A 25,680-nucleotide genomic window follows, 5' to 3' on the forward strand; every position below is an offset into this window, starting at 1 on the left:
GCACGTGTAGTGAATTCTTTTTGTTTTTAGTTTTAACAGCACAGTAAAAACGAGTCTGATTCTACAGCATGGGTAAAATCGTAGTTAAACGTAAAATATAAACAGGCCATCGTTACATCATATAACTTGTCGACAGGAATAGAAAATGTTATTCATTCATAGCCATAACATATCTGAATTATGGTACACATGAGGTAACAATATTTTACTTTTACCAACGTTTTCATTACCCATGTTGTGGAACTAGGCTTGTTATACCAGCGCAAGATGATGTATGATACGGTTTAAAATTGGTACATTTAGTTTTTGTTGAACCTTCATTTCCTACTAGCATGGTATGGAACCAGTCTCAATTTTGTCATTTCTGTTACGACTTTATTTGTTATTTGACTCGCTTCTTATACAGTTGCAAATTATTACTTGATTTGGTTATCACTGGAATATCTAGTTTTTGTCCAACATGCGTTCAATACGAGCATGAGCTGAGACAACTGAAAATCGTTTAGTCATCTTTTTTTAATAAAAAACGAGATGTTTTTAAAAAGATTTTTTACATTTTAATATTTAAATTCTTACATCTTAACAAATAATATAATATCGCTTTTTCCTTCCCTAAAAATGTCAGGCATTTCTAGTACTCCTTGTCAATTAATAATATATTATTTTTCATTTTCTAGATTGCAACACTTATTAATCTGCAATTTTTCATTTTGCGATTTTCTGTTAATGCAGTCAGACGAGTTACAGGGTACATTATAATTAATAGCTGAAACTAACCGTGATGGAAGTGGTGTCCTAGTTAGTACAACTGTATTCGTTAGCAAACTTTTCGATTAAGTCCCACCTAAATGGGCTCAAATTTCACTCTTGCCCATCGCTAGGCAGTGTGGTACATGCATAATGCGAAGTAACACGACAGATAATGCATGGATATGCTCCGACATGATAGGTCGAGCAGGGCCTATACCTTGGTCTCCAAGATTATTTAATCGTAATCGTCGAGATTTTTCTGTCTGGTGTTATCTGAAAAGTGCAGTGTACTGCACTTCCGATGAACGATTTTAGTACTGGAGCAGCGAACTGTAAAGTTTTTGCAAGATTTACGTAATGATACGTAGGTATTTGAAAGAATTTGTAACTCACTGCAGAGACGAGTTTAGTATTGCAAACAAACCCGTGGGCGATACTAGAACGCCTCTTTTAACAGGTATGACTACACAAAATCTCCACGTATAACGTGCTGATGTGGTATTTCTTGTTAAGGGAGACCATGGATGAAATCGGAATCCAGTTATTTGGGGATTTACTCGAAAACGCTTGTACTAGATAGGTCACTATTTCATATTGAAATCAGACATGGCTTTAAATAACACACTTGCACCTACAAGCATCTTGCATACGCATTCTTTGCGGACCCGTCTTTGCTGGACTTCTTGTTTTCTCAGATTATTATATAGTTTCACCTATGTCAATTTTCTTTGTTAATTCCGATACACCCTGGACATTTAATCATCAAATAATGGAAACTTCAGATATTTTTTGCAATATGGGGAAGGGATTGGTTTGTGGAGATCATGAGGCTCTTATGTTATTTTTATGCAATTAGTGCTACAAACGTGTTGTTTGAATTCAAAAAGTGTACCTGAATGTTTCAAATGATTGTAGAAGTAAAGACATTTAAGACTGGATAAAGAAAAGTCACGAATGGAACCTCACTGGGTTCAATTTACTGCACGTACCTATTCCTTATGTATGTTAATGACTTTCTACTTAACGTTTACGAAAGACAGTCCGTAACTTTGCGTATGACTAGAGTGTTATCGTTGGTTACAGACACAACAGCAGTGTCTAGAACCAACCATAGAGTGGATTTCCGTAAAAGGACAACCACACAAATGACCAAAAAGTGTGTTCAGTTCAACACACTGTAACACCGAAAACGCAGGATGCATGGCACCCGCTACCGATATATAACTTTTTTCAATTGTATGTAAATATTTGTAATTTAAATGCTTTCTTTTAATAAGTAAGGACATTGCTTCACTGTATGGATACATAATTATTAATGTGAGTGTGTTTACGCAAAGGGTGAATTTCTCAGCTTTTGCTCGAACTCGTTAAATGCTGGTCTTAATGCTTTGTTTCTACAGATTAAATCGATACCTTCTATCTTAAGTTTAAGGCTGATTTGAATCACTTAGCATGTTAAACCAAAATTAAATAGTAAATGGAACAAAATTAGCCTGAAAATTAAACATCTTACGAGGCGGTATTTACGGCTACTTGATGCGTTATTTTTCCCGGTATTTTCGGGTAAAATGCCGCTATGCAAAAATTGCGGTGTGTGTGTGTGTGTGTGTGTGTGTGTGTGTGTGTGTGTGTGTGTGTGTGTGTATGTATGTGTGTGTGTGTGTGGTTTCATTTAAATATTAGACGCCGAAAAGTCATATTATTTCAGGATTAAGGATTTGAAAACTTGGGTAAAAGTTTAGAAACATATTTCATAATTTTAAATATAAAATGTTATGTTCATTAATAAAAATTCCCTTATATACGTCAGATTAGCCCATCCTCGACTATTAACAATTTTTGCACGTCGTGTAATTGCTAACTTTGGGAAGAATCGAAACTTTATAAAGAAGGTGCTATACGATAGGAAAACATTGGTCGGAGAGCCCATAAGTTTGTACTTTGTTCACTAGGTGACAGTAAGGAATTGTATCAAATGCCTTCCGTGAATCGAGAAACGCACTGTATATGAGGGCGCCATTGTTTACTGCTCTCTGGCTCTCTAGTTGTGTAAGTAATTACTGCTATTGACGGGCGCACTTATAGTTTTCCGCCGATATTTACACCTAAACCTAAAACAAAATGCTGGGCGTATCTGCAGATGCAGTCAGTGGTTGTAGGTCCTACAGCGCCGACGACAGACCAGCGAATACTGTCCGGGACGTGCAGGCGCTTCGTCTTCAGCCTGCACTGCAGCGGTGGTGGCCTACCTCTCGGGGGCGCCCGGCAATCTCCGCAACTTGCGATGCCACGCCAACCACGTTAACAACCAGTAACTTGAGACTCCCGTCAGACGCGCTACGGTCGACCAGCAGACAACCCGAAGCCAACGGTACTTGCTCTGCAGTAAGCGGCTACTAATTTCCATTCAGTGTTGGCTGGAAGACACTATTTGAAGTTGTGAAGGAAACAAGGATAAAATACAACTAGGGAAGATTGATCTACGACTTGTAAAAGGAAAGAAGTAGAGAAGGGAGTAAGACAGCGTTTAGCCTTTCGTCTTGGTTATCAAATTTACATATACAGGAAGCAGTAAAGGAAACAAATATAAAATTTGAAAGGTACTTACAGGCCAGTGAGAAGAAATAAAAACTTCAGGGTCTGCTGATGACTTTGTAAGTTTGCCAGAGACAGTAAAGGGATTTGGAAGATCATATAAACCGAACTGATAGTAACTTGAAAATATATTTAAGACAAACTGTAACAAAAGTAAAAACAAGGATAACTAAATGTAGGCCAATTAAACCATGAGATCCTGAGAAATGAGATTAGGAAATGAAACAGTAAATGTAGTAGCTGAGTTTTGTTATTTGGGCGGTATAATTGTTGAAGATGATCGAAGAAGAAAGCATTTAAAATGAAGACTATCAATAGGGGGAAACGAATTTATGAAAAATATCTAACATAAATTTAAATGGCCGGCCGCGGTGGCGAAGCGGTTCTAGGCGCTACAGTTTCGAACCGCGCGACGGTCGTAGGTTCGAATCCTGCCTCGGGCATGGATGTGTGTGATGTCATTAGGTTAGTTAGGTTTATGTATTTCTAAGTTCTAGGGGACAGATGACCTCAGAAGTTAAGTCCCATAGTGCTCAGAGCCATTTGAACCATTTGAAAGTTAAATGTTAGAAAGGAATTCCTGAAAGCATTTGTATTGAGTGTAGCTTTATGCAGAACAGATATGTGGAGGATATAAAGTTCAGACAGGAAGAGCATAGAAGCTTTTGAAATGTGGTGCTTCAGAGGAAAGTTGATGACTGGATGGGAAAATCGGATAATTGACGAAGAGTCACTGGATCGAATTGGCTGGAAAGGAGATTTTTGGTTAAAATTGACTAAAAGAAGGGATCGGATTCATAGTAAACAGCCTCAAGCATCACAAAGTCGTCAGTGATAAGGGTGGTGTTAATACACAACCGTGACATGAAGTTCCAAATTGTTGAAATGTTAGAACCTCTGTACAGGCAGTTAAACAAAGTATGCAGGAAGGTAGAAAATAATGAAACGGCAGTCAACGACTAAATACTGGCTGATATTTGAAAAATAAGGAATCTATTTGTATTTGGAAGACTGTTTGTCAAAGGCTGGAAAGGGAAATAAATTCCATAAAACTGGAAAGATATTTCAGTTCATTCACTATACTGAACAAAAGATCCATCTGTCTGCACCATCAATTTAACTATTCAATTCTGCACACAAAATAGTTACAAACATAATCCTATTGTGACTACGATCATATCTGGAAGAAATCGTTAATGACGCACAACGTGGTTTTAGATAAAACAGATAAATTTTGGATGACATTTTTATTTTACAGAACCCGCATGAACTAAAATATGAGTACGCTCAGGATTAAAAGACAGTATCTATGGGTGACAGAGAAAGAACTGAGAATCCCACAGAGATTCATCTTGTAAAAATGAAAACACCAATTTTTAGTTAAATTTGGAAAGAATCCTCTTAGAAATTTTCTTTGTTATTTCTGGACTCAGTAACGGAAATGTTTTTTCACTATTGCTTTTCAGTCTCGTTAGAGAGCAGATCATCACGAAAATCAATTGGAACAATACTAGGACACATGTTTAACATAGTGGCATAGTTAGATAATATAGTAAACTCATGAAAAAACGAACGATAGCCTAATTTACTCACTACAGTATTATACAGTATCGAATTTGAAACAGGATTGGAAATTAGAACTGATAAAACCAAGTAGGTCCTTTTTGCACTGCTGGACATAACAAAAAACAAACTTGTCTTCAATATAAAGCCCTATCAAACATGTTATAACATACGTTTGTGAATCTTGCATATTAAGAAAATTAGAACAGTTGAAACTAAACATCGGTGAAAGGAAAATTTTGGGAAACGTATTTGAAGGAATTCATTATAGAACCACAGCAGAAAGGAGAAAACTAACCCACACAGAAATTTGTGACTTACGTGGAGAGCCAGATATCATATGCTGCATGAAAGCTGGGAGACTTAGTAGAAACGGACGCACGTATGTGGCATGATACGATTGTAAAGTAGCCAGTTCAGTATATTAGAAACAAAATTTTTACTTCTAACTTTAAGACAAGTAAAGATGGAGTCTCATAAAAAAACACGTAAAGTAATTTATTCACTTTCTAAGAGTAATTTCTGTATTCATTAGCGTAATATTGTTATTTTTATTTGTTATGCTATGAATTTTGATATATGTTGATAATTAATGGTGAATAAGCGTGAGAGTCGCAGTGTGTAATTGTGTAGTAAGTCATATCATGACGTGCTTATTGTAAACTAGCCAGTTTAAGTATATTAGAAGATGATTCTTTACTTCTGTCCTTAAGACAAGTAAAGATGGAGGTGTTCTAAACTTGTTTTTCAGAAAATACAATGTTTGAAATACGACTGAATTTGGAATTGACAGTTAGTCAAGAAGGTTCAAAATGGTTCAAATGGCTCTGAGCACTATGGGACGTAACATCTGACGTCATCAGTCGTCTATAACTTAGAACTACTTAAACCTAACTAACCTAAGGACATCACAAACATCCATACCCGAGGCAGGGTTCAAACCTGCGACGGTAGCAGTCACCCGGTTCCGGATTGAAGGGCCTAGAACCGCTGAGCCACAAAGTCCGGCTGTAAAGAAAGGAATACTGTTTGCAAAAAACTGTGAAGCTGATTGGCTACAGTATATTCCAGCCGATTAGAGAGGAGACTATTGGCATGTTCTGGAAGCGGGAGAGATTTCCTCTCTCTCTTCTCGAACAGTAGTTATTCAGCTTCAGTAGCATGAGAACCTAGGATTGTACAGTATATAAATTTTAGCCAAGACTTATTTTCATTCCGTAACTTTATTCGGACCTGACAGCACGAACTCTCTTTTCAGCAGTAGGTGTACTTAATGCGCTCTGCTGACACGTACAATGCAGCCGGTCTTTTAAACAGCTTTTCCAGGTTGAACCACATAACACGTCACTTCAGGGCAGACAACAGTTCCGAGGAACTCAGTAAGTAAATGAGTAAATATCAGGAAAATAACAACCCCGCGCCGCCGAAACCGTGGAACATTGCATGATCCGCTAGCGAATAAATAATGCGTTGAATTTGAGGGGCCAGGCCGCTCTGCAATACTGCGTGATATGGAGCGTTACCTAACTCCGGTGGGTTGAGTCATTCCGTCACAGGAAACTTCAAAAATAACAGGAAGGTATCTGGCCCTACACGAAGCATATTGGCTCTTGAAAACTTGGAAGCGGTGAGATGGGGACTCTTGGGAGCCCTATGCGGCAGCACTTACCACCTTCGCAGATGTCAAGTCTGCCTCTACGGCGCAAATTTCGCAGTTAGTTGCTGTTCCATTCGTACTAGATAATGACTGCGCAGGAGTTTGAAGGCTGCGGCCGTAACACAATGGACCTCGTTCTGGGAGGGAATCTTCGCTAAGATGACAATGCCCTAATGGCGATAAGTACCAGTGAACATTTTCACTTGAATGAACAGAACTTTGCCACAGATAAACCACAACAGCTGCACTGATGGCGTCGCCGTTGTCACAGTCCGCTGCGGTGACTCCCGCCGATCGCAATAATCGATCCATAGTGTTGCGAGGAGCGTTACGTTCCTGTGAGACACGTTGGAACTGAACAACTTTGCCTATCCCGAACTAACAACGCACCGCAAGATGATGCAACTACGATACTGCACCGCGGCCTCCCTCTCCCCTTCGCCCCCCCCCCCCACCCGCGCTTATTCCATTTACCCGTTTGAAAATTTACATAATTAATTGACCATTTGATATGGTATAACAGGTGTTTACATATAGGTGTTCTTTCTTTCTTTTAGTGTTCAACCCTGAGGTTGGTTTTGCAGCAGAGCGCCATTCCTCTCTTCTGTCTGCCTTCTTCTTTATTTCCACGTATGTGCTACATCCAACGTCATTCATGATCTTTTGCATGTATCATATCCTTGGTCGCCCCCGCCGATTCCTTCCCTCAATAGCTCCTTCTGGTATTGTTCCAATGATGTTGTTGTGTCGTAGGATGTGCCCTACAAGTTTGTCTCTTCTTGTTTGGATGTGCCTCCACAGAGATCTGGTTCCCTGTACTCTTCTAAGCACCACTTCATTTGTTATTTCGTCTCTCTAGCTGATCCTCATCATTCTTCTATAGCACCACATCTCCAGGGCCTCTGGCCGTCTTCTCTCTTCTCTTCCAATTGTCCAAGTTTCACATCCATATAGGGCTACACTCGAAACGAAACCTTTCATGATACGTTTCCTTATTTTCAGACTGATGTTGTTGCTGGTAAATTCCTTCTCCGATTAAATGCAATTTTGGTCTTTTGTGTTCTGCTCTCAATTTCTTACCGGCTTGTACCATCCCTTGTTATTTTGCTTCCCAGGTAAGTAAATTTCTCTATCACTTCCAGCACCTCTCTTCTCTTTCATGATACGTTTCCTTATTTTCAGACTGATGTTGTTGCTGGTAAATTCCTTCTCCGATCAAAGGCAATTTTGGCCTTTTGTATTCTGCTCTCAATTTCTTACCTGCTTGTACCATCCCTTGTTATTTTGCTTCCCAGGTAAGTAAATTTCTCTATCACTTGCAGCACCTCTCTTCCAATTCTCATTCTCAGAGTTTCATATTCTGCTCCTGTACTGCATACCGTCACTCTAGTCTTTTTATTGTTTATTCTCATTTCATACTGATTGCATAGAATTTTTTCCATTGTTCTGAGGAATTCCTCTAGATCTTCTTTTGTCTCCGTGACTATAGCAATATCATCTGCATAACGTAGCATGTCTATCTTCTGCCCATTAATTTGGATCCCCACCTCAGTAGTTTCTCGAATTTGCTGTATATGTGTTAAAACTATTAAAATATAAAGCCGAATGAAAAGTCCAATAGTCCGCTGTAGCTATATTTATTTAACCGGATTACAGACAACAACCGATTTCACGACTTTTAAGTTGCATCTTCCGGTGTATGTGATATATGTCGTATGGTATTGAGAGTTATTACACAATGCCTTAGGGTAACATTTGACATGGCTGGCAAAGTTCTCAGTTTTCTTCAATTGATAAAAACCATCACCAATGATGAACGTCCTGTTTGTGTTAAAATCATGAAATGTCATCACTTTACCTATTAAAATACTTTCCTGTGGGCTTGTCTTAAGCAACAGACGATACTCCTCGTAAACGTTATCCAGGAAAATATTGGGCCTGGAAGCCGACACGCTTATGTGTGTTTGTCTGCAACATAATAATAATCGTAGCAGCTGACGACAGAAAATACGCGGTGTCTAGTGCGTGTCGAGCGTGTACAATGGCTGCCGTCAGGTACTGAGACGGTTAAGGAAATCGGATGTGTGAACCTCTAATCGACTTACATAAAAACTGCTACAGCTGACTGTTGGACTTTTCATTCAGCTTTATATTTTAATAGTTTTAACATCTGTATCTAAACACCTGTTATTCTGTATCAGTTCGGCAATCAATTACGTATAATACTTTAGCTGTGGCTACCCTAGTTTCAAAATTATCTGTTTACAACTACGTCTAATGTAGGTATCTCAAAGAGAGAGTGTATGGAACAAAGTCATGCACAATAAACAACTTCCGATGTGTCATTCGTCAAGAAATAGTAGCTATGCTCTAGAGGATTCTTTTTTATCAAGAGACCATTGAGCACTCTCACAGCAATTACATAAAAACCTTCTCGAACATTTATTTAGACTCAATAGCATTTTAGCAGACACATGGTTGGGAAAGAAAAGCAAGGGGAGGCCGAGAAGAAAAGTAGTCGGAGGTATATCGGAAACAACAAAACGACAAAATTATCAAGAAATGATGACGACGGTACAAAATAAAGAAGACTGGTTGCAGCGCAAAGGGATAATCTTTTGATAGTAATGGTGATGAGGATAACTTTCCGCAGATTCTCCGGAAGTGTCTAGGGAACAACGGATGACATCTTCCCAATAATTTTGGAGGCATTAAACAACAAAAAGCCCGTTTGATATTTTCGGTGACCTCTGTAAGGCATTTAACTGCGTTAATCACAATAACTTCCCAGATTAACTGTGGCTTTACGGAAATGATTGTGTAACCAACCAGCGTATAACGTCACATCTAACCTGAAGACTAGAAAGTTGTACATAATAATTTAACGTAAGTAAGCAGGGGATTTTCTTCTGACTGGGGGGAGGGGGAACCACTTATGGGGTTCTACGAGGCTCACTCTTAGGTCCACTAATGTTTTTCATAAATGTAAACGACTTTCTGTCTAATATACAACAAGTAGAATTAATTCTTTTTACAGATGAAACGAGTTTTATAATAAATTCAAACAAATACATGTACAGTACAACAAGCAGAATTACTTGTAGCTCTTGTCACAGATGGCAGTAGAACTGTAATGAGTCCAAACACTCAAAGCAACAGAAGAAATCTTAAATAGTGATCTTAAAAATACTATTAAGTGGTTTTCTGCAAATGGTAGTGATCTCTGTTTCATACTGAGTATATAATACCTAGGGTAGGAGCATCAGAACTAAAGGTGTTCATATTGATCAGAATTTAAATTGGAAAAACACATTTTTAATGTCCTAAAAACCTCAGTTCAGCCACATTTAATCTCTGAATCACTTGTAAACCTTGGAATGAGACAAATCAACAAGTTAACATATTTTGCATATTTTTATTCAGTAATGTCGTATGGAGTAATATTCTAGGGCAACTCTTCTCTAAAAATGGAAGTTACAATTTTTCTTGAAGGTCCTGTAAGAATAATATGTGGTTCCCTGCCACACTCATGTAGTAGACATCTGATTAAGGAGTTAGGCATGTTGACTACTGCTACTTGGTATACATATCCCTTCATGAAGTTTACTGTAAATAACTCACTACAGTTAAAAATGAACCACGACTTACGTGGCTACAACAACAGGAGAAGAAATGACATTAATTACTGTCTTTAGCACAAGAAACGGGTGTACAAAGTTGTCACAAAATTTTTTATCATGTACCCAACGATGTACAGTAAAATGCTTGTGAGACAGCAAAGTTAAATCTGAAAGTTTCTCCTTGACAATTCCCACTCTTCTGCAGAACAATTTCTATGTAAAATGTTGTGCACAGGAATTCGTAATTTATATCTCTATTTAAAAAATAAAAGCTTTTAAATGGTCAGCATGTAACCATATTTATATATGAATGTGTAATATTGCCTCGTTTCACGTAAATGTATTTAGCCCTACAGATGGGTCATAATACATAAAACTAACTTAATATGAAACTAACTTAGTAATTAGCTCTGTCGCACAGTAAACACGCTACTGAGCAGCTGAATGAGGGGTAGCTGCTGACTTAGTAAAGACTATGCTCCTGTCGTAATGGTGTCCAAAGCGGTTAGGCGTGTCACGTGACTGTGAGATTATCATAACATGCACCGGCCTTCGGCGGTGTTCATGATCTGCGATAACAGCGCATTGGAATAACGGCCAGGTTGTCGGTGCTTAACGCGTGGACCTCAAAGATCGATGAAACAAGTTTCTGATGATCCGCACTGGTAGTGAAAACTGTGGAGCTTTTATAGAACTAAAAGAAGCAGCATCTAGTCCTTGCATCTCCTGATAGGGAATACTTTGTATTAATACATAAAATATGTTTTTGAATTACGTTATTAATTTTCGTTCTGAATCCGATAATTGCTAGTAAGGATACTAAATCACGGTGTGTATACGTATGCAATTTGCATGAGGGGCGTAGAACTTCATTATATTTTAAATATGGCCACAGAAATTGTATAAACGCGAGCTGGACTGTGGGTACTCTGATGTCATTGTGCATGGGAAGTGGAGTGAGGATTCGCTTTGCATCAGTATGGGGTGGGACAGTCTCCACATATATCGAGATGTGTAAAAGCCCTTCCCCAGCCGAGAAGTCATCATCGGTAAATGCCTAGCTGAGGACAAAAATTAAAATTTTGAGGTAAGACGTGAAGGAAGAAGATGGCGAGACGTTCGATGGAAGTGTTGTCAGTTAATAACTGCTGCGCTACTAACTGCTTTAAATTGGCCTCTAGGAATCAAGTATTGTAACTATGCCCTCATTTTAAATTGTTTTTTTATTGATAAACAATAATTCAGTCAAGATCCGTTTGTGTGTTGAGATGTACCTGGTTTCTTCTTATAATACTGCTTTCTTAAGGAGCAGTCTAATTACTGAAGCTACTTGTTATTTAGTAATTAGAGATATTAACGTGTGAAAACAGTGAATCGGAGGATAGTACACTAACGACCTGTTTTATTTCGTGTTGTATTTTCTTTGTTTTTGGACATTGGTTACGAATTAACGAAATCAGTGTGTCATTGCCATCTGTCATATAGTCGGCCTGCAAATTCAAAGTTTATTAGAGAAGTAGTTTTGGGATTTGTAATCATTGTTATAACTGCTTCTTTGTTATTCTGGTGATTACAATAGTGACCACGATAGTGAATAAATCTTGTTTGCACTTCGTTGTCCCATCGCCAGTCATAAGAAATCGTGCTGAATAATTCAAACAACGTTGGAAACAGAGAAAATTTTAGTGACTGGAGAGAAATCGGTGACTCTCACAGGATCCAGTTTTGGGTGCATTCCTATTCCTTAGATCTGTGATTAATGTTGTAACACTATTGTCGATATTACCTGTAATGGTCTTATCTAACTTCCTTGTCTGTTTCTACTTAATACTATTCCTGTATAATCATGCTCTTAGGCGTAAAATCGATGTAAATGTTTTATTCATTATTTTTGATAATCTATGTAACTGTAATTAACCAATGAATGAAATTTAGAAAGTAATATACTGTAACAAATATGAAAGTTAAAACTTTAATTGTAATACTGGCTCATGAATAGGAGAAGTATGTTTGTTATCATGTAAAACTTGTGGGAAGTCCCTCCGCAACGGATCTGAGCAGGCGGAAATAGGAAAGGTGAATCTGGCGGTCGAACTGAAAAGCTCCTTTGTCCATTGTGGCATAATTCAGGCGGTGTCTAGCAGGCAAAAGGTGCGTATCTTGTGACTAGGCGAGAAGGACTACAAGATTATATAATATAGCCTCAGATGCGGAAGTAATTCGACTTATTATTCATGGCATACTTTGGTCAGTTCTGTACTATTAAAATCCGACGTTATGACGAGAATTTTCGGAGCCAGAAGGGCCATGGATACTTTTATCACCTTTTTTGAATTGCACAGGGGATCAACGCTGCTGCCACCTCCTTCATCTCAAATTGTCAGTCAAGCGCTGTATAATTGCATGAACCAGTTATGTGGCTTCGTTTTTAGCACTAAGTTTGTGTTCTGAAAATTTGTGCTCAGCCACCGCATTTTATCCTTAGTCATTAACTTAGACTGGCTGCTATCACTAGTGCTACAAGGAATCCGAGTATCCTATTTTACTGAACTGAAAAGCAATTATGTTCCTCAACAAAAGTTAATAATCCTTTGTGGAGTTGTAAAGTACATAATTATTTAGTGAACATAAGTTTTGAAATACACCACATAACTAAAAATAGTCGTTCACTGCACCACACAAACTCGCACAAAGGTATTCAGATGTAACGCCGTACTGAACCAACACAACACGACGGTCAAGTGAGCCGCAACATATCGCACACCGGCAAGAACAGCAACACAGGTCAAACATGCAACAGCTGAGTTAAAAGAACCCACAGATATTACTAAAATGTACGCGCGAGCACGAGCGTGTGTGTGTGTTTGTTACACATCTCCCCCTAAACCACTGGACCGATCTCATCCAAACTTGGTACAGTCAGGCGACAATTGTTGTCGGGGTAAGAACCACCTACCTCTGAAAGGGGTGTGGGTGCGGGTGAAAAAGACGCGTAGCTCCAGACTTCATTTATCCATTTTGAGAATGCGAGCTCTTAGCAACTTGCAACATACTTTACATATAATTTCAAACCTTTTAGAAATTTTTTATCGCTGACAATCCCCAAAAAGTGATGAAGTCGAAAATGATTATAGCTTACTATTTTACCGCTGTTCATGTAACAAAAGTACCAAATGATGCTTAACGTTATAAATTATTACTTCTTAACTACTGACTCTAACCGTGATACGTTTTACAGACGTATGCATGTATACCACTGAATATAACTACAACATTATATTGCTGTGCGACACTTAGCTCAGGAGATACGACATCATAAACGTTAGCACAAGCCCAGACAATGGACGCACAGGTATTAATAAGAACCTGCGCAACGTCGGCTTTCTTCGCTAGTTAATTCTATAAAATTTGTATTGAAATAGTATAAGCTTTTCTTAAATTTGAAGTAAGTATTGTTGGCAGTAAATTCCAATATATTTGTCTTGCGTGTTGGGGTAGCTCAAACGCATTTTTTCGTGAGTAACTAAAAATTGTCACTTTTGTTGGCGGTATGTATGCGACATAGGTTTCTCCAAATTTCGGTTTGTGTTTGAAAATCTACAAAACCAGGTGAGAGGAAAGTGAAGAATGTGTAAAAAGCAAGTGTATAGTACATATAGTCGCATGAAATGACGAACTATACTCGCAGAGGAAACAGAAGTGAAGTGGAAGGCATTGCACCAAGAGTGTTGTTGTCCTAAATTCAGAAGGTCGTTTGGAGGTCTGCCATACCCAACAGACGTACTAGATAGTATGTAAAGCAATCATATTAGCTGATACACATATAATCTGACGTCAGAGCGACCAGTAAGGTATTAAAATCCGATGTCAGTTAGTTAAATGCACAAAAGAAGTGCATCAAGAATGCGTAATTCGATGGATTAGCGAAGTAGAGAATATCCATTACTTTTATTCTGGGGGGAAAGTATACATAAACAATTACTCTTTGAACGAAGATGATGATGAGGTTTTGAGGGAGCACGACAGCAAGGTCTTTACCGGCCGTAATAAATCAAAATGAGGCAAGTGTGGAGGAACATAATAAAATGACTGAAATGAGAATTTCAATAAAAACGAAAAGAAAGACATAAAAAACTTGAACATACTCAGTTACTCACAAAGCAACTAAAATCACATTGTCAATTCCAACACAAGATAAAAAAGTGGAAAGTATTAAAAGAAGACACTAGGCAGCTGCGGCAGGCTGATCGCTGATATGAAAGAGATAAACCAGACACTTTGCAACACACTAAAATCTCCAGCCTAAAAGTTTAGGCCAGAGTCCGGAAACGTCATAAAATTTTAAAAGTTGGTACAAAGAACATATTACACGACTACCTTGCAGATGTCATGCTGTCAAAATATAAAACCCATAAAAGCAAACTAATCTGTGCAATCCCTTCTTTAAAAATTAATGATATTTCATGTGGCACTCACAAAAAAATTGAAATGCTTTTGTTATAGGTCTTAGGCTAAAAATTGATGATCAGCAATAACGTTTTTATGATATTTTACAGAAATGAATCGAGACCCGGTGAAGATGACACATAGGAGAGGTTGTCATTAACCTTTGTCACATTCAAAAAAAGGAATGTGCGGAATAAATTACATATTTGTTTGGAGGTACATCTCTGCAGTAAACATGGGAAGTCTCGCGCCACAGTACGTAGTAGGGCGCTGTAGGAACCGCACAAAAAGGAAAGTCCATTGATAAAGTGATGACTTCTTTCGAAATATTACAGCTTTATAAGGACGATGTACACGACTACAAAAGTCATCTGCAATGTCACAGCAATAAAATTTCTGCTTGTTAGGTAGTTAGACCGTTAGTTAGTTAGATGTTCCATTTAAAATTGGAAAGGCTCATTTATCGAAATGATGTGGAACAAGTTAGTTTATATCCTTTTGTAAGTCCATCCTTTTAGCAGGAGGTCTCTGGGACGACGGCCGTTTACTATCGTGACAAGAAAATAAAAACACCTACAGCAGTACTTATGATTTTATTTTATTTTGTGGCTACCAGTTTCAACGCTTCAGTGCGTCATCTTCAGGCTCTTTTTGGTGCTATACAGGTTGATATGATCCCCATGCATACCACATGAGTTCCCAGCATTACTGGATACGCAGAAAATGTGTCAGCACTCCAACCATCAACTGCGAACTGCCAGTTGATGGTTGGAGTGCTGACACATTATCTTAGTGTCCAGTAATGATAGCAACAGATGTGGTATGCATGGGGATCATATCAACCTGTATCGCATCAAAAACAGCCTGAAGATGACGCACTGTCTCACACCAGACGAGTGTAACCCCTATGTTGTCGTGGTAGAGTAATGGTGGTGTACACGAACGTGGAGAAATTGCTTGTGCAGCAATCACCGACAAAGTGTAGCTGAGGCGGAATAAGGGGAACCAGCCCGCATTCACCGAGGCAGATGGAAAACCGCCTAAAAACCATCCACAGACTGGCCGGCTGACCGGATCTCGACACAAGGGGACCAGTTGCTCCTTCCACTCCGGAAAGCCGTGCGTGAGACCGCTCATCTAACTGGGCGGGATTGCCGGACCGGTACTCGAACCCGGATTTCTCGCTTATCGCTAGCGGTCGCGTTACCTTTAGGCTGTCCGAGCAGGACTCACGGCCAGACCCAGACTTCCATAAGTCGTCAACCATATCTCTATAGGCTGAACTCATATATTCATTATGACCGAGTGAGGTTGCGCGCTGGTCAGCACAATGGACTCGCATTCTGGAGGACGACGGTTGAAACCCGCGTCCGGCCTGATTTAGGTTTTCCATGATTTCCCTAAATCGCTCAGGCAAATTCCGGGATGGTTCCTTTGAAAGGGCCCGGCCGACTTCATTCTCCATCCTCCCCTAAACCGACGGGACCGATGACTTCGCTGTTTGGTCCCCTCCCCTAGACTAACCAACCGAGAACTCATTATGTATATGCGATCTGCACTCATACATGCATGTCCCAATGAACATCGCATCGTACTTCTGAACTGCTGATGTTTGTCCATATGCGCAACTATGGATGTATTTCATGTATTTCACAAAAGTAATGACGTGACTTGTATCAGAAGTACACTACTGGCCATTAAAATTGCTACACCACGGAGATGACGTGCCACAGACGCGAAATTTAACCGACAGGAAGAAGATGCCGTGATGTGCAAATAATTAGCTTTTCAGAGCATTCACACAAGGTTGGCGCCAGTTGCGACACCTACGCGTGCTGACATGAGGAAAGTTTCCAACCGATTTTCATACACAAACAGCAGTTGACGGCGTTGCGTGGTGGAATGTTGTTGTGATGCCTCGTGTAAGTAGGAGAAATGCGTACCATCACGTTTCCGACATTGATTAAGGTCGGATTGTAGCCTATCGCGATTGCGGTTTATCGTATCGCGACATTGCTGCTCGCGTTGGTCGAGATCCAATGACTTAGCAGAATATGGAATCAGTGGGTTGAGGAGGGTAATACGGAAAGCCCAGCTGGATCCCAACGGCCTCGTATCACTAGCAGTCGAGATGACAGGCATCTTATCCCCATGGCTGCAACGGATCGTGCAGCCACGTCTCGATCCCTGAGTCAACAGATGGGGACGTTTGCAACAGCATGGACTATCAGCTCGGAGACCGTGGCTCCGGTTACCCTTGACGCTGCATCACAGACAGGAGCGCCTGCCATGATGTACTCAACGACGAACCTGGCTGCACGAATGGCAAAAGCCATTTTTTCGGATAAATCCAGGTTCTGTTTACAGCATCATAATGGTTCAAATGGCTCTGAGCACTATGGGACTTAACTTCTGAGGTCATCAGTCCCCTAGAACTTAATTACTTAAACCTAACTAACCTAAAGACATCACACACATCCATGCCCGAGGTAGGATTCGAACCTGCGACCGTAGCGGTCGCGCGGCTCCAGACTGAAGCGCCTATAACCGCTCGACCACACCGGCCGGCCATCATGATGGTTGCATTCGTGTTTGGCGACATCGCTGTGAACGCACATTGGAAGCGTGTATTCGTCATCGACATACTGGCGTATCACCCGGCGTGTTGATATGGGGTGCCATTGGGTACACGTCTCGATCACTTCTTGTTCGCACTGACGGCACTTTGAACAGTGGACGTTACATTTCAGATGTGTTACGACCCGTGGCTCTACCCTTCATTCGATCCCTGCGAAACCCTACATTTCAGCAGGACAATGCACGACCGCATGTTACAGGTCCTGTACGGGCCTTTCAGGATACAGAAAATGTTCGACTGCTGGCCTGGACAGCACATTCTCCAGATCTCTCACCAATTGAAAACGTCTGGTCAATGGCGTCAGAGCAACTGGCTCGTCACAATACGCCAGTCACTACTCTTGATGAACTGTGGTATCGTGTTGAAGCTGCATGGGCAGCTGCACCTGTACACGCCATCCAAGCTCTGTTTGACTCAATGCCCAGACGTATCATGGCCGTTATTGCGGCCAGAGGTGGTTGTTCTGGGTACTGATTTCTCAGGATCTATGCACCAAATTGCGTGAAAATGTAATCACATGTCAGTTCTAGTATAATATATTTGTCCAATGAATACCCGTTTATCATCTGCATTTCTTCTTGGTGTAGCAGTTTTAATGGCCAGTAGTGTACTTTGATTCGAAAGAACCAAAGAAAGTAAGAGTAAAAGACTTCGATTACGTGAACATTATTATCGATACACGCTGCGGTGTACTGGAGAACAGCTATGGCAACGAGGGCACGGAAGAAAAGTTACATTTGATGCGGAAGAGACAAAGTGAGACGGAGGCACTGGGGAGGCAGTGCATTCGCCGTCGCGTCGTGGCGTGACGGTAATAAGCCGTCTCCTTTGTGAACGGGCGGCGGCAAGGACGCGCCGGCACAAAGCAAGTGTCTGAGCGCATCTGGTGAAGCGGTTCATTATCTGCGGGGGCGGAACGTGCGCCGACTGCCGGCTGCCGGCCGCCGTAATCCGCCTCTGATTGGAGGAAGCTGCCGTCCTGCTTCTCCGTCTGATTTACTTCGCCAGGAATCAACACGCAGAGCACGCGCCCGATAATCCAGACTGCGCTCACGCAAACAAAGGCTTTTTTTTTGCCGCCACGGCGCCTCTGCGAGGATTCGACAGATGCGTGATCAGTGGACGGAACGGAACGGTCGCCTTGAAAACGTGTGGGACATTTTGTGTGATCTCAGCTGTTGAAGGATGCTGGTTTTTTAATCTTGGTGGTTGAAGAAATATAGGGCATCCCTTTGAAATCTCCCACAATTTGAGTGTCCAGGAAAAGAAGTGCATTATATACGATAATTAATGTGCACCATATAGTAGAAAACATATAGAATTTATATTGCCAACTATTGCCAACAGAGGAGAGCGTGATCGTATGGATGTGATGCATCACATGTAAAAACAATTAAGCTATGGTATCGTACATTTCTGTCAACTGGAAGTGTTCTGAAACATTCTGGCAGTGCAAGTCCCATTGTTTCGGAAGAGACAGTGGAGGAAATCACACAAGCGTTTCTCAGAAACCGTCGTAAATCAGTTCGGCACATATTTGCGAGTAAACCTATCTCGGCCAACATTACATCGTGTAGTACACGAGCATCGTCATTTATTTTCATACTATGTGCAAATTCTGTAACATCTGTTGCCGAACGACAAACCATACTGACAACAATTTGCTACGGATAAGCTGCGGCGCATTGCATGAATGCCTGCTTACTGGAAAGATGGCAACCTTTCATGTATCAGGAACCGTTAATCGGCATAATGTTCGGATTTGGGACTCACAATATCCTCACGCTATCATTGAACATGTTCGTCATAGCCCTAAACTGATCGTCTGCTGTGGGCTGATACACTACAGCAGGGCTTCCCATCGTGTGGTCCGCGGACCCCTTAGGGGTCCGCCGGCTCTTTCTAGGGGGTCCGCGGCCACCTTTCACCAAATCGTGTAAAATAATGAGTAAAATTATTGAATACAAATGTGAAAATCAAATTCATCACTATTTTTTTTCGTGTGAAAAACAAGTGTACTTTTACTTCAGGTCGTATTCCCAAGCAGCTTTTGCGATTCCTAAGTAAGAACTCATACACAGTTTAGTGCCGAAGAATGTCGCTTCTCTGATCGACTGTTTGGCAACAATACGGGGGTCGTTTGTGCGCCGGCTCACGGTGCTAGATGCACTGAAACCTTTAACGCATGCGCGGAGCGAGCTTTGTCGATCAATCACAGCGCTTGCTGGCACGTATGCGGTCCCAGGCATCATTAAATGTTAAACTCGCTTTATCAGTGCACTACCTATTTCATAAGTCGATTTTTGACCAGTTTATTACATCTAACATGGATCGGTGGCTGCAGTCAGGATCACTGAAGAAGGGTGCAGTTTCTCCATCGCCTTCACATCAAGGGAAGTTTCCAGTTGAAATGAATGAGGAGGAAGGACGACCAAAGGAAGAACAATCACAAGAAGCTCCACAGCCGGATTTATTATGTGAAAACGCTGCAAGTACTCCATTGGTTGCATTATCCTGTAGAAGTGGAATAACCAAGAAGCGTAAGTACAACGAAAGCTATTTAGAAATGGGCTTTATGGAGACAAAGGAGGGTAAAGCTCAGTGTGTAATTTGTGCACGAGTCCTTCCGAACAGTTCAGTGGTTCCAGTTAAATTGCGCCGTCATTTTGAAGGTGCTCACCTGGATTTCCAGGCTAAAGACATCGATGTTTTCAAAAGGAAGAGTGCTGAATTAGCTGCTTCTCAGCATTGCACGAAAACTCATGCAAAAACAATTAATGAAAATTCATTAAAAGCTTCTTTCTTGGTTAGTTATCAAGTGGCTAAAACAGGCAAAGCTCATACCATTGCAGAGAATCTCATAAAGCCGTGTGTTAATGATGATGTTTCTTGCATGCTACACGAAAAGGCAGTAAAGCTTGTATCTTCGGTGCCATTGTCAAACAATACTGTTTCTGTCATCCAACACAATTCATTTTCTCTGCAGATAGACCAATCCACTGATGTTGCAGGATTAGCGATTTTATTGGCTTTTGTCCGTTATGAATGTTCTGGATGTTTTGAGGAGGACCTCTTTTTGTGCAGACCACTACCTGCCAACACAACAGCTGCTGAAATATTCCGTCTATTCTCTATTGGATGATTTTTAAGGACTAACGAAGTTCCATGGTCTAATTGCATAGATGTTTGCACAGATGGTGCAAAAGCTATGACGGGTCCTACAGTCAGAGCAATAACGAAAATAAAAGAGAACGCCAAGAATTGCAGCAGTTGTCATTGTGTTCTCCACAGATACGCTTTAGCTACGAAACAAATGTCTGTTTCGTTCAAGAGAGTTCTAGACAAATCCATTCAAATGATTAACTACACAAAATCAAGGCCGTTGAAGTCAAGACTTTTCACAATACTGTGTGAAGATTTGGGAAGCCTTCATCGTTCCCTGCTTCTCCACACAGAAGTGAGGTGGCTCTCACGTGGGAATGCACTCTCTCGGTTGTACGAATTAAGATTGGAAGTCTTAGCTTTCCTTTTGGAGCAGAACACCAAATTAGCAGACCTTATTAATGACGAAAATTGGCAGTGTATACTTGCCTATTTGTCAGATATTTTCTCCAAAATGAACGAAATGAATATTTTACTCCAAGGGCAAAGTGAAACAAAGGTCACTGCTATTGACAAAGTTAGAGTATTCAAGAGGAAAATCAATTTTTGGGCAGAAAGTGTCGAGGAGGGGGAGGTCGAGTGTTTTCCTCTTCTCAAGGAGTTTTTGAAAAACAAAACATTGGCACTTGGGAAGAATGTTTCATCAAATCCTGGAACATCTCTGATGCTTGATGTCATTGTTAGAGCATTATTTCACAACAGCTTAAAATGAGAAGCTGCAGAAATACGAATGGGTGGTCAACCCATCCACTGTATCCAAAAAGCCGAACATTCTATCATCAAATGAATATGAGTTGTTGATAGAAATTGCCATAGACCCTACCTTGAAATCAAGTTTTGACACTGACGCTTACTCACGCTTTTGGATCTGTTTGGATAACAAGAAATACTACCCCCTTGCTGAAAAGGCAAAACGTGTACTTCTTCCGTTTGCCACAACATACGTGTGTGAATCTGGATTCTCGATCTATGCTGCCCACAAAACTAAGCACCGAAGCTGTCTAGATGCGGAACCAGACATCCGTCTCCAGTTGTCAAGAATTGAACCCAACTTTTGAAAATTGTGTCAGCAGACGCACCCTCAACTATCACATTAGGATTCCATTATTCTTCCTACAGACTCATCTACAGTAAAGAAGAAAGCATTTTTCTTCGTAGACTCTCGGTGAACGTACCTGAACTATAACTCTGTAGGAATTTTGTTTCTGTCTTCTATCATTTACAAAATAATTATTAATTGAATTCTGTTGGCATTAATATTTTTCTTACGAAAATTAAAATGATCTCTAAGGCTAATTTCTTTTCTTTGTAATATATTCCGTCCTCTCAGTTAAAAATATGGCCTGGCTATACTTCAATTACAATTACTTGCTATTATATTACTCTGACACTATATTGAGGCAACTGGCTGCGAGCATAAACAAATGAGGACTTTTCACGTGCCACCTTGTAAAAGGTAAACCTCCTCTGCCAGAATTGTTTCCTTTGAGAAAAAAAAATATCTTACGTTCTGTGAAATGCTTTGTCTTCTTATATAGAAATAAGAGAGTGTTTGTTTGTTTTCCTAATTTGATTATAGTCGAGTCTGACTGCCACGATATAGTGTCCAAGTAGTAGTTGAAGTTGTCAGCTGTGGCTAAACTGTTGCCACGCCGCCTGGCAGTTGCCAGCTACCAACTGACAGTACAACTACTGCAACGCCGCCTCTTAGCTGCCGGCTATGGACTGACAGCTGCGCTTCAGTAGATACGCAAAGACGTAAAAATAAGCTGTTTACATGGGCACGAAAATCTATTGTGGAACTGGAAACCGGCTTTATAAAAGCAGATTTCCAGAATTGATTTTGAAGTGTTTACCTGACCAACCAAAAGCGGAACTGGGACATCGGCTTACGAAATCCGGTTTTGGAGACGCATGTAAACTGGGTGAATGTATTCCCACAAATTGCACAACAGATGTCACAATAGTCCTTTAAAGGCAATTCCTTGGCCTCTTTTCTTTCGTGATGTGTTTGTATCCCAAATCGTGGGTCTGCCTCTTTTCTTCACAGCCGCTCCCGCCGGAGGTTCGAGTCCTCCCTCGGGCGTGTGCGTTTGTGTGTGTGTGTGTGTGTGTGTGTGTGTGTGTGTGTGTTTTGTCCTTAGCGGAAGTTAAACTTTGGTTAATAGTATGTAAGACTAGGGACTGATGACCTCAACAGTTAAGTCCCATAGACTTTATATACATTTGAACATTTTTCTTCGGATTTCACGAAAAACCCCCCCCCCACACACACACACACACACACACACACACGACTGTTGCGAAATATGCATGCTCCTCACACAACAGTAGCCAAACAGTGGAAGTGAACAGACCACAAGCAGCAGCTTGTCAACAGCGAACAGTCTGGACGTGACGTTGATTGCTCTTGGAGGAAGGCAGCTCCAACGCGTGAACTGTCAGTTACCAAGTAATTTTAATAAGGCTATAGTGTATTGAACAAAGGGAGTAAATCCACTAGTAAATGTTTGGATACAGTGGAAATTCAAGTTGGATCGTTAATTTCAAGTTGTTTTCATTCATCTCTAAACCAATGACTATTGATACTTCGGGAGGGGGGGGGGGGGGGACACTTGCATTAAGAAGCTTTCAGTTCCCATGGGTTTCGCTCTGAAATTTAAAGTTATCGTGCTCTTGACTGACTAGGGGTCCGCCATGGATTTTCGACTGAAGAAGGGGTCCGCCAGCTGAAAAGGTTGGGAAGCCCTGCACTACAGAATTGTCGCAGCCGGCCGCTGTGACCGAGCCGTTCTAGGCGCTTCAGTCCGGAACAGCGCGGCTGCTACGGTCGCAGGTTCGAATCATGCCTCGGGCATGGATGTGTGTGCTGTCCTTAGGTTAGTTAGGTTTAAAGTAGTTCTAAATCTAGGGGACTGATGACCTCAGATGTTAAGTCCCATAGTACTTAGAGCCATTTGAAACATTTTTTTTTTTGAATTGTCGGACCGTTCATCTTTGCAGACAACACAGTGAAATGGTCAGTGTATCTGGACATGTTGGAGCAGTTTCTGCATCCTCAGATGTAAGATTTGCAAACCAACAAGATCTTTCAACTAGATGGCGCTCATCCGCATTGGTCAACGGCTGTTTGCAAGTTACGGATACCATAGGACGCGGAGAGCTCACTCCCCGGCCACCACGTTTCCCCGACATTAGCCTTCTAGACTTTTTCTTGTGGGGATTCGTGAAGGGCTGCGTGTACACAGCTTAAGTGCACGATATTCCAGTGTTAAGATATCGTATCGCTGATACGACTGCAACAATGTCAGAGGACATGTTACGAGGAAAACGGCAAGAAATTGATACAGACGTGATATTCTTCGTGCTACGAATAGGTCGCATGTGGAGGTGTATTGAGGATTATTAAACAATTCTTCGAGATATTCTAGCATATGATACAATTTCATTATTGTATCTCCTGCTGTTTTCCTGTTTTCTGCTGGGTCCTTGAAATGGGGGAGCTTTGAAGTGGACAACCCGGGAAGTTCAGTGCTACGATGCTGTCGCAGATCGTCAGACTGTATACCCATTTTTTGTGTTACCTGAGAAAAATCTGTGTCATGGAGTACATGTAATAGTAAAGTAGATTAAATGCTAGCTCCAACTGCCACCTCTCCATTCCTTACATTCCTATTATTTATAAAGAAACAGGAGTAATTTAACGTATGCCTAGGCATTGCATTATTTTCAGAACCACGTAACAGCTGCCACGTAGTGCGTGCAGAGATATTTTCTGTGCAGCAGATTTTGAAATTATGTGAATAGCAGCAATTCTGGAAATATTTTCGGAAATTCTGGAATGATTTCAGATGTTGTTGAATTATCTGCATTGATCTGAGACTGGAAAGAGTGTTGTGCGCTAGAAGAACGTTCTTGAACAAGGAAACACAAAAGAATAATTCAGTCCCGAGAGAAGGATAAGACGACGAGGTCATTAGAGAAGGAGAACAGGCTTGGATTAGGGGAGGAGGATGAAAGTTTTGGTAGTGACCCTTTTACAGCTGTTTTAGCGGTATTTGGCTTCATCGATTTAGGGAACGGCGGTAGGCCTAAATCTGGATGACTGTAAGCAATGTTTTAAACACTTCACCACTTCACTTGGAGCGGCAGATAGGAACGAAGCAGAAAAATTAATTACTATGGGAGTGCTTGTCTCACAAGGGGTCCATAAAATTTGTTCATCAAGGGTTTGTATAAGTCTCATGTATGTTGTAGGGGGACCTGTTCTGAGTACTTGGCTAGAGGCTCTTCATGCGACGGCTCCTAGTTCACGAGAAAATAGATGCTGAATTTTTGTGCGTACCCTCTATAACTGCAACGCTAGATATGTTACGACCAAGAGAAGGAAGCGCAGTGACTAAGGTTCACAGCCTACCACGCTGATAGGACAGGTTCTACTCTCTCTTTTTGAATTTCGTCGCGCAGAATATCAACGAACAGTATATACGATTCAAAATTGTTCGAAAACTGTCATTTTCACCATAATTATTTCATTGAAAATCAATAATTACAGCAAGCTTTCTTCAGATGTGTACTTCGTTTGTCTCGGTATAAATTACAGAATCGTCTTACTCGCTATTGCTTCCATCGCTTGTTGCGATACAGCAGAATTCCGGATGCAATTTGTCGTAGAAGCAATCGAAACACAAATTCGCTGAGGTCCACGCGCATTTAATGCAGGCTACTTTTTTGCTGACACATGATTTTTGAGAAGCGATAGCAAAAAATACAGTTCATTTGAGTTCAAATATAAAGTTGTATCTTTCATCCACTTCGACGTGATCCACGAGTATTTGATCATTCCTGTGAAAGCCGTTGCACTAAACTAATGCCGAATCAAAGAATTTTTTTATGTATCTTCTCTCGAAGCGATTTCTCTGTTAATTAGTCTTCAGCAAGTTGGTAGCATTTTTTTCAACCTGCGTCTAAAAACTGACCTCACTGTGCAGGTAAAGTGGAGTATATTTGGGTGAGATAATTTTGGCGATGTAGGTTCTTGCTTTTCTCTCATCTACAAAGATTTATCGTATAGTGTCTCATCAGTCTGCTCTCCCCACGAATCAAGCGAAAGATATCCATATTTCTGGCATTTTAAGTATGAAACACAAACGGAATACAGATTTGAAGAAAGTCTGTTGCAATGATTGATATACTGGTGAAGTTACTACAGTGAAAATAACGATTTTTGAATAATTTTGACAGTCGTA

The 25,680-nt window shown here is 40.7% G+C and overlaps 1 protein-coding gene across 1 annotated transcript in view; it reads right to left on the bottom strand.

Annotated features, from left to right (window-relative positions):
• The window catches only part of LOC124549726 (somatostatin receptor type 2-like), a 299,967-nt gene that overhangs the window by 60,579 nt on the left and 213,708 nt on the right, over positions 1–25,680 (bottom strand). The window lies entirely within an intron of this gene.

The sequence above is a fragment of the Schistocerca americana genome, chromosome 1 (assembly GCF_021461395.2).
Source record: "Schistocerca americana isolate TAMUIC-IGC-003095 chromosome 1, iqSchAmer2.1, whole genome shotgun sequence".
NCBI lineage: Eukaryota > Metazoa > Arthropoda > Insecta > Orthoptera > Acrididae > Schistocerca > Schistocerca americana.